Below are 10,997 nucleotides of genomic sequence, written 5' to 3' on the forward strand. Positions count from 1 at the left end.
CGTTCATTCTTAGCTTGTCATGAACTCAAGAACAAGTCAGCCTTTCTAGCCTTGGTTTCTCCATCTATTTAATGATGGGTCAAGCGAAATGCATCTCAAAGTTCCTTTGTGGCTCTGACTGTTATCGTGAGCGCGTCACTTAGATTCCTGGAAAACTAGGTCTAAAGATAAAATGTGTGGCTGAAGACATAGCTAAAGCTATTTCTACAAAGTAAGACACACACGGGATTGTTTCACACGCTAGCTCTTGTTGCCTTAAGTCTCTGCATTTGTTTCTCCTTCTTCCTGGAATGTCCTTCTCCAAGACAGCTAGCAGACTTTCTTACCTTGCCAGGTTCAGCAGACCCTTCTTAGAAAGGCTTTCCCAAGCCATCCCACCAAGAGAGCCCCGCTCCCACCCTTGGGTGTACTATATACTCTTATCCTCATCTTCTTCCTTTTAACCAAGTCAACACATACACTCAACTTAGGAACTTGCTGGAGTTGGCTCCATAATAGAACCTGGAGTCTGCAGGAGTGCACCTCCCCACCAACTTCTGGGCATCTAGGTAGCCTGGCTGCCCAAAGTCCTTCATTCTAATTCCTTTGTTTACCACCTGGAAAAACTAAAAGTGAAAAAAACACTCCTAAACATTCTCTAAGCTGAGAAAACCCGGGAACTTGCTGAACTCTGGTGGCAAGGACACAGAAGCTATGACTTTGAAAGGCCAATGCCACACAGCGATGAAGCTTTACCACGTTTCCATGTGACGTGAAAGCCAGAGCTGCATTATTGTCCTGAGATTCTTTGCCGGGCCTGTTATTTATTTGTGTGTCAGGCATCAGAAATATTTCACCTCATCAATTCAGCAATGAGTCCGTCTCACCTACTAGACTGTGACTCACTTGAAGCAGAAAATTTATTCATCTGTATCCTTAGGGTTCAGCTTAGGGTCTAGAGCGGAGTAAACGGTCAACAGATGTGTTCCAAATGAATGAACAGGAAATGAAAGGCAGGAAAGTGAGCAAATCTGCTAGAAGCCCTGAGCCTCTTGTGTTAAGGACAAAACCCTAGCCCTTTTATGGTCCTTTTACCTGTCCAAAGTTCCAGCCAACCATGCCAATTCGGTTTGTGCTGCCCACGTAGATGATGCCAGAGTCTTCCTCAACATACTCTTGTCTTTCGGCAGAGTTACTCATGAAAACATCATCCGCTGTTTGATACACACACACACACACACACACACACACACAGAGACAGACAGACAGACAGACACACACACACAAGGGAAAAAAACAGAAACAAAAATAGATCTTGTAGTGAACCAATGAAATACGCTTTCTTCCCACTCCTGAAGACTGGTGTTGGGGTTGGAGCAAGAGTCACTTGGGCCCATACCACAGTCTGACTAATTTTCTTTCCTTTTTCCTTTTCTTTTCTTCCCCCACCCCCCAAGACAGTGTTTCACTGTGTAACAGCCCTTGCTGTGCTAGAACCGGCTCTGTAGACCAGGCTGGCCTCGAACTCACAGAGATCTGCCTGCCTCTGCCTACTGAGTCCTAGGATTAAAAGCCTGCATCCCCCACCACCTATCCTACAATCTGACTGAAGAATGAAGTCTTGAGCTATGATGCTTGCAGCTCTCACTGTGGGGGGCTCAGGCTGGAAAGAGAAGCTAAGCTAGAATAAAAGCCTAAAACTTGGACCCAAGAATGAGATTCCTTTAGATAGAAAGGTAATGGGGTACCACCTCACTGCAGAATTTTACTGTCATCATTATCTCTTATAATTTATCATGCTATATAAAACGTGCATATAAAAGCTTATACAATTCCTATGGGATCCTGACATACACTCAGTGGGAACAAATTTGAGGATGAGATGGTGTAATTGCCTAGAATCACATGGCTGGGTTAGCTTTTCTGCTCCTCCTACAGTCCAGAAACTTTCTACAATCAGGTCTAGGCCTGTAAGGAGCATATGTCCATCATCCTTATTTTCCACACTCGTTGCTTCTATCAGGGCCGTGGGGGGAGTGGGGGATGCTGTGGTCAGAGACCTACCTTGCAGCCATGGGTTGAAGAGCAGTATAAACATTCCGAGTTTCTGAGAGGAGACCCTGCCCTGGGAGGAGATCTCAACATTCATTGTGTACCACCCGATGGGTGCATTGGCAGGACTGGCGACAACAATGGTCAGATTATTGTTGTTGTTGGCTTTGAGGGCTGCATTCCAGCCACCTGTAGTTCTCCCAGAGATGGAAAACACAGCCTTTGTCCTGGCTGACTCTGAGGGCTGGGGACCTGTCAAGGAAATAGAAAATGAAGGAAACCAAAGGGTGCTGGATAGGTTCTGAGGAGAAATCAGGCTCTAATGACACTGTGAGCTCCTTTAGGTCAATGGTTCTCACTCTATGGTCATGGGCCACCTAAGACCATCAGACAACATAGATATTTACATTATGATTCATATCAGTAGCAAAATTATAGTTATGAAGTAAAATAAAATAAAATAACTTTATGGTTGAGGGTCACCACAACGTGAGGAACTGTATTATAGGGTTGCAGCATTTGGAATGGTGAGAACCACGGATCCAGGATTTCATTCAGTAAAACATCTCATCACAGGGCTTGCGGGAACATGTAGGCCACAGCCTTCTTGATTTGAAGATGATAAGTCTCATGCTCAGAGATACAGAGCCACCAAAGTCAACCAATCAGTGACATAACCCAAAGCCCAATGACCCCTCAAGGGCAACTCAGCTGTATGCATGTGCAGAAGAAGCAGAATGGGTACCTGTAGAAACAACAAAGTTCAGATCTTCTCCGGACTCGAGACTTCGGTTGCAGGATATTACCATCTCCCAGGGCTGTCCTCTCCGAACAATGAAATCCCGGCTGGAGTACTTGTCTGTGTGATGTGCCCTCCGGTTCACAGGCATCTGCCAGTTGACATTTTGGACTTCTAAAGCTATGAGACAGAAAGCAGAACCTGAAGTCTTGAGGGGTCCTTACATAGTGTGCAGTATACCAAGGACAGCCGTGGGTGAGGAGGCAGGGTAGAGCTGAGCTTCTAGAAGGAGTCACATTAAAGCACAAAAGCTTTGACTCTGCCTAGCAGGATGGTCACCACTTGTTCCCATCCAACCTTTCTGTATTCAAATACTCCAATGCACAGGACCCAAGATCACATGAGCGCGTGGCCTTTCCAGACCATTCCACACACTATCCCTTCTGCTCAGAATCTCTCCATCCGCCTGGTGCCTTGTCGTCAGGCCTTGAGGAGCAGCTGAGCACTCAGGGAAACAGCACCCAACCAACTAGAAGAGGAGTGTCAGAAGAGACTGAGAAGACAGTGTGGTGGGTGAAGCCCTTGCTGGGAAAGTGTGAGGACCTGGGTCCAGACCCCTAGCACCCCCAGAAACGGTGCAGCTGTAACCTCAGCACTAGGGATGGAAACAGGCAGATCTCCAGGGCTTGCTTACCCTGCAATCTAAATGAAACAGCAATCTCCAGGTTCAGGGAAAGGCCTACCTTGAGAAATGTAGAAGGGGGCATTGAGGAAGGTATCCCAACACCAGCATCTGGTGTCCACATCAAAAATAACTGTCTTGGGAGCTGGAGAGATGGCTCAGAGGTTAAGAGCGTTGCCTGCTCTTCCAAAGGTCCTGAATTCAATTCCCAGCAACCACATGGTGGCTCATAACCATCTGTAATGAGGTCTAGTGCCCTCTTCTGGCCTTCAGGCATGTACGCAGAAAGAATATTGTATACATAATAAATAAGTAAGTTTTTTAAAAAAAAAATAACTGTCTTGGGGCCTGGAAAGATGTCTCAGTGGTTAAGAGCATGGCTGTTCTTTCAGAGGACTCAAGTTTGAGCCCCAGAACCCACATGAAGGCCAAGAACTGTCTGTGATTCTAGTTCCAGGGGATTCTACACCTTTCTGTGGCTTCTGCAGGCACTGGACACACAGATGATGCATAGACGTGCACACAAGCAAAACACCCACATACATAAAAGAAAAATAAACAAATACAAAAACCCAAACAAACCAAACAATCCTGTTTTAAATACAGCTCAAAATGCAATCCAAACAACAAGGTAAATTTGGGGTATTCAAAGTGTGTGTGTGACCAATTATTTGTAAAGCACTGTTAGACACATTGGAGTAGAAAATGTGACAAGCAGTTTGACTTTTCAAAGGTCTTCAGTAGTGAAGAAGTGAGACAAGAGAAAGACGCAGTGAACGATGGCGTGGGAAGAATCCATCTCTTTCAACTAGAGGTGCATGGGAAATGCAGTCAAGAGAGGAGCATTTAGGTTTTTGTCTGTAGAGGTCAGAAAAGGCTTTCCTAAAAATGCTTGCCCTTAAAAGAAAACATAAAAATGTCAGAAAGGCACAGGAAGGTTTGTAGTCCTCAGCATCTCTAATCACCAGGAACTGTGAATCAAAACAGATGCTCTTACCCTGGTAGGAATCGTTACTACCAAGAGAAGTGATATGAGAGGAGAGGAGCCCTTGTGCCCTGCTGGAGCTGCATGCCTTTAATCTCAACACTCAGGAGGCAGAGGCAGGCGGATCTCTGAGTATGAGGTCAGCCTGGTCTACAGGGTGAGTTCCAGGACAGCTAGCACTGCCCAAAGAAAACCCTGTTTTGAAAACTCTACCCCTCCAAAAGGAAATGATTACAGCACAGCCATCATGGAAAACAATATGGAGGTCCTTCAAAACAAATTAAAAATTGAACTGCCCCATGGGTATGTATCAAAGGAAATGAAATAAGTAAAAAAAAAATCTCTAGTTCCATGTTTATTTTATTTTGGGGGATGAAGGAGGCAGGATCTTGCTCTGTAGGCCAGGCTGGCTTGGAGCTCGCCATATATCCCAGGCTAATCTCAAACTCATGACCTTCCTATCTCAGTTTTCTGGGGGCTGATTTTTAAAAACCCTACCTCCTACAATTTTGCTCACCACCTTCTGAGCATCCCAGATGTGGAGAAATGGTAGCGCTTTGCTTTTTGTCTTGTTTCAAAGAAAAGAAGGGCTTTGTCAGGTGATGGTGGTACACACCTTTAATCCTAGCACCAGGGAGGGAGAGGCAAGTGGATCTCCAAGCCTGAGGCCAGCCTGTCTACAAAACAAGTTCCGGGACATCCAAGGCTACATATACAAAGGAATCCTACCTCTAAAAACAAAACAAAAACAAACAAAAAAATTTTAAAAAAGGAAAGGAAAGGAAAAGAGAAGGAAAGAAGGTCTTTATGTGATAGGTGATCAGACCTCTTGAGCTCCCTGGGCTTCTTGATTCCCCAAATGATGCATGACCAGAAAGTAAGACTCATTCTGCTAAACCATTAGCTGTTCGGGAGCAGAAAGCATATTCCAGATGGCCCTTCGCTGATGACAGGGGCAAGGACAGGAGGGTGGGGAGACCCACATTTATGGTTGGCATCTGTTCCCCTCCAACATGTCTACCCCCTTCTTTGTTTTACTAACAGTTATGTGCTCTGCGATAGCTGTGTCTTTTTCATTCCTCCCAGGTCAAGATGAACTTCAGGGTTCCTAGGCTGTAAGGACCAGGGAAGTGGCAGATGGGTCAGGCTCAGAGTGACTGTGGGGATGATGACCAGAACCTTAGCTGAGGTTTACTGGACTTTGATGCGCTTGTCATTGTGCCACGTCTTTACATGCCTTAGCCCATTAATTCTGGGAGTTGCATTCAGAGTCACCTGCTTTACAGATGAAAGAGCCAAGACGTGGGGAAGCCTTGGTCATGGTTACTTCATCCCTGAGTGGGGTACAGTCACGAGAGTCATTCTCTCTGCCTGTCTTGACACCAAGTATCTGCTCCCGAGGGGTGTGTGTGAGAGAGACTGGAAGGCCTCCCTGAGCTGAAGGAAGGAGGACAGGTGGACTCACACTTGTCACCTGCATGCAGTGTGTCAGCTGGTGACGGCACACAGAACCCGTGATGTATACTATTGATGAAATCTGACAACTGAAAACCAGCTCAGGAGACCCGCATCTTACCCTGCACCTAGAAGTCAGCAGCACCCGGGCTGTGCTGTCTGACACAGTCAAGAAAGGAGATTTGGTCTCTGCCTTTTCCTGGCATAGGCCTTCTAAGACATTTAGAATCCTTGAAAGGGTGGATGTCTTTTTAAACTAATAAAATGGGAGTTTCCAAGAGCTTCAGGATAGTGGCTGGTTGCCTAGGAAACCAACCACGTGGTCCGAGGGCTAGAGCTTTCAGTGCCGTGACACTGATCTTCAGGGAAGGAACACTGATTCAATCATCGATGACTATAGTCACCATTAATCATTAATTAACTCTGTAATCAATCAAGCATGCCTTTGTAACAAAGCCTTCATAAAATCGGAAAGAGGGCTCGGAAAGTTTTTATGCTGGAGAATGTCGGAGCTGCTGGGGCGGGAGGACATACGCTGCCCTTTGTGTCTCTCCATCTGCCTGGTCCTGCGTTGTGTCCTTTGACAATAAACAGGCAATCTAGAAAACACACTGTTTTCCCAAGTTCTATGAGATATTCCAGCAGACCTTTGGTCATGAGTGAACGACCCCCTCCCAATTTTATAGCTGGTTGGTCAAAAGTAAGGTAGTAGGGGCAGCTGAGAAACCAGCTAGTCTCCATTTTGTTCCTAGGAGACATTTTGAGTCTGTAGCTAGGTTAAGTTTCTGTTTTTCAGAGTGGGCTGCACCCTATGCTGTAACTGTGAAATGTTCTACGACAAGGTCTCCAGAAAGATTTCCTTACCTGCTTCGTAAAATCCTAACTGCCTGGTCTCTCCTGTGGAACCACGTTTATTTGCAAAAATCTCCCATCTTTTGGGTAGGCCCTAGAAAGGGGGCTTGGGAAATTGGCTCGGGACTGGTCTCACGAACCCCACCTTATGGGGAGACAGTCGCTGACTCAGCTCTGATGTGTACATGCATAAAGCTTTCTTTATTTGGCCATAATTTGGGTAGGTGGTCTTTCTCCTGAAGTCTGTGGGATCCACACAGGCCTGTGAAACTGAGTCCTTAACCCACAGTGTCTGTGCTAACTCCAAACAGTGTTAAGCTTGAGTCTAGCCATAGGGCATCTAGGTGGTGCTCTGAAGAACTGGCTTGTGTGGAAATGCCATCCATAAGCAGTCTAGAAGGAAGCAGGGTTTCCTCTCCACCAGATCTTACTGACTCTACTCTGTCACTGTGTCCCCCGCTTCTTCTATTGGAAATAGATCCCATGTGAGACTCAGAATCCAGAAGCAACTGTGTGTGGGGGTGGAGGGGTAATAGGTCCTCGGGGTGCACTGTCTACCCTGACCTTGTATCCCAAACATGTAGGCGACAGAAGGACCTGCAGGGGAAGAAAACTGTTCTTCAAGGACAACCTTTAGGGTGAGCTGAGTGAACGGGAGCCCTCTGCCTTTCTGTCCCTGAGGGAGCTTGAGGGAGCTGCAGGGGAAGCTATGTGTTCAAAAGTCCCCCCCCCCCTCCCAGCTGCCTCCCTCAGGCCTTGTCCCAGCCATGAACCTCTGAATCGTGGGTGCCAAGGGCCTTTGGCTAAGCCCACCTCATTGCTCTCGACAGCACTTTGTCTATTTTTCCAGAGGAGCAGGGAGAGAAAGGGGAGAGACGGAGTCAGCCAGCTCAGGGTCTCCTCGAGTTGGAAGCTCATGAATATATTTTAGCCTCAGGGCTGTTTTCTCCACCAGTCTGGGTGGAAGGAAGAGATGAAGGGAGGGCCTCATTTGCCCGAGGCTGGCACATCAAGTCAGACACTTCAAAATCACGGGAGGGAAAAGAAAGGCTGGCGGTAGAGTGCGGTTCAGGGCACTGGACTAGAATGCACACATCCGGGTTTGAGCCCCAGTACTGGAAAACACAGGGAAAAGACCCCAGAAACAACTCACAAGCTTCCGAGCTGCAGGAAGAAGGGGAGGGCGGGAAGAAGCAGCTGCCTCCAAGCAAAAGCCCCTGGTACCCCAATCTGCACTAGGCTGAGTTACGGCTTGGCTCCAGTGTCAGGATGAAGATGTCTCAACACCCACACCCCGAAAAATCAGTGTCACCAGCATTCAAATGGGGAGCTGCTAACTTCTATCCCAATGTTCACTCGCTCCCCTTTCCTATAACAAAACCCCTATCTTAACAGGCCATGCATTGCACAGGTCACCTCAGCTGGATGGACACGAATCGTGTCTGGCCAGTGGCTTGTCGGCCAGAAGTTCCAATGAGTTTTTCAAAAATATTTTAATTGCAATAATATGTACATAACATAAAAGCTAACATCATAAGCATTTTAAGGTGTGTCTTAGCATATCTGTACATTGTGTGAACTCTATCCAGCTTCTGAAGGCGGCCTGTGGCGTTATAGTCTCTCCTCACTCCCTGCTGTCTCCTGACCACCTGTCTGTTTCCTCCTCTAGGGCTTTGTCTATTTTGGAATCTGATATAAATGGAATCACACAGTAGGTGACAGGTTTAGGTCCGCCTTCCCTTGCCTGTTACAATGCTTCCCAGGCTCATTCATAGGGTGCGCGGGGCAGCTTACTCTTATGGCTGAACCACATTCTTTTATATGAACATATCACATTCTGTTTCTCTTTTCCTCAGCTCATGGACATGGGTTGGTTCTACATTTTGGCTGTCATGAAAAGTGCTATTTATGAAGCAAGTATTTCTTTGAAATTCTGTCTTCAATTCTAAAGAAGATATTGGGTTCTGAGATAGTCTCACTATAGAGCCCAAGAGGGCCTTGAAGGCACGACCCTATTCCACATGCATAGCACTTTGAATACGCCCAATTGCGCCTGAACTTTTGATCCCCCTGCCTCAGCCTCCCAGTACTGAGGTGACATCACCTCACCATTGCCATCACACCCAGCTACAACACCTCTTTAACAGTACTTGGCAAATGTGCTTGGCCTATTTTCCTCCTCCTTTCTTCCACCCTGCAGTCTGGGGTGTGGAGTGAGGTGGCTAGGGCTCGCAATAGTCGTCTCAGATTACATAGGGCCATACATGAGGGCTAGTAAGCTGGGAGGCCGGGCAGAGTCTGCCCACTGAGAACTGTGTAGTTCCTGTCCCTTCCTGGGTCTACCTGCATTCAAATCTTCTGTAAAGAGGAAATGAACTTCTGTGTTGTTTATTTTTCTAAGTTGTTGTTTGGGGGGGGGCTCACTACCATTTCCAAGTTAGTCTGACCCCGTGACCCCATGATCAGATCCCTTGCCCATCTATTCTGTGGCTCACACTTGGCAGGGCAGCAGGAGAGGATGGCAGACTGTGGAAAGATAACTATCAACTGACCCGACCCTTATCAGCCTTGCTCTCAGGGAATTGCTGGCAGCAGACAGGTGAGAATGGCTTGGTTGCTAAGCATCGGGCTGAGAAAGGGAGCTGGCGGGATGCCAACGTGGCAGGACAGACAGTTATGGGGCTGGGCTCCCACACGCACTTGTCTGGACTCAACTCCCTATTATGTCCTCTTTAGACAAGGAGGTATCTTTCTATTAGAGATTTCTAGAGTTAATGAAAATTTGATTTTACTTCTTTTTTATGTGTATGAGTGCTCTGCCAGTGTATGTGCCTGTATACCACTTGCGCGCCTGGCACCCCCAGAGACCCGAAGAAGTCATCGGGTCCCCGGGAACTGGAGCTATGAATGACGGGGACACCATGTGAGCTGGAGGAGCTGACCCTGGGTCCTCTGCAAGAACAAGTGCTCTGAACCTACGGAGCCAGGTCTGCAGCCTCAACGAACGGAAATTCTGAAATTAGATCTCAGTATATGGACCGCATTAAGAAATATATACTAGTGTGCTCGTACATTGATCTGTAACTGAATACCATATCGTACTCTGATCTTACTTCACCTGACAGAAATACGCCGATCACAACCCACTAAAGCTGACGTCACAACCTGAATTGGATTGCAGCGGACATCTTGGAAAACAGTGATATAACCCAATACAATTCTCATAGTATGTTTTCAAAAAAACTGAGCCTTCCACCCCCACCCCCACATAGCAGAAGTGACCTACTGAAATCACAGGGTAGTCTAGAAGCAGGACTAGTCCTAGAAGCCAGGTCTCAGAGACAGGTCATTGGGACACTGAGTCTTCTGAGTGCCACTACCCCAGCCTCCAGGTCCTGGCAGCCCCACCCCTGGCTCCTAGGACTACTGCCCAGCCACTGCTCCCCATTTTTTTTCCAGTCTGTGTCAGGTACTTTTAGCTTCTCCCGACCCTCAAGTCCGCTGCAGCACACCTGGCGGCATTCCCTGGCACTCAAGGAAGGACTGGTAAAGTTCCCTGGGGTAAAAAGCAATAAACTCCGGACATGCCAAGGGGCCTTGGATAAGGACCTCAATGTCTCTGAATTGTGAGTGCCTCAACAGTACAAAAGGAACTGTGAGACCCCAACACCTTCTCTTCTAAGGGTACCTCTAAAGGTTGGAGAGCACAGGAGCCTTACTCCTTCATATGTAACAGCAAAACAGCGAACAGCAAAACAGCGCAGGGTCAGGGCGGCTTCAGCAGCCTCCCTGCCAAGCACTAAGCGTTTGCATCTTTTAGCACAAGAGCCTGCGGCGTTACCACAGTTTACAGGTGGGGATTTGTAAGTTCAGCTGGCTGAACTCATTTCTCCTGTATCACAAGCTCAAGCAGAACCCAGACCCAAGTCCAAGCTGGAATCCAATTTTGCTCGACAAAAATCTGACTTCAAGCTGCTAGCTGCGGCGGCCAACCACCATTGTGCCGGGGAAGCTGGCAGAGAAAAAACCCCAACCACAAACCGCATCCCACTCCACGCCCAGGCGTCCCGCTGACAGGAAGCAAGGAAGGACTCCTCACTCTTCCTTTCCAAAAGCGAGCTTGTAATCTCTCCTGACAGGGACATCAAGCCTTGGCACAACCCAGGGGAGTCACCGGGAGAGTGATGTCTGGATCCAAGAGTTTCCCAAACCAACCGAGCCAGGATCTCCGGATTAGAAGCATCCCTGGCATT

The sequence above is a fragment of the Alexandromys fortis genome, unplaced genomic scaffold, assembly GCF_014885135.2.
Source record: "Alexandromys fortis isolate MF-2015 unplaced genomic scaffold, M_Fortis_MF-2015_v1.1 scaffold_6, whole genome shotgun sequence".
Classification (NCBI taxonomy): domain Eukaryota; kingdom Metazoa; phylum Chordata; class Mammalia; order Rodentia; family Cricetidae; genus Alexandromys; species Alexandromys fortis.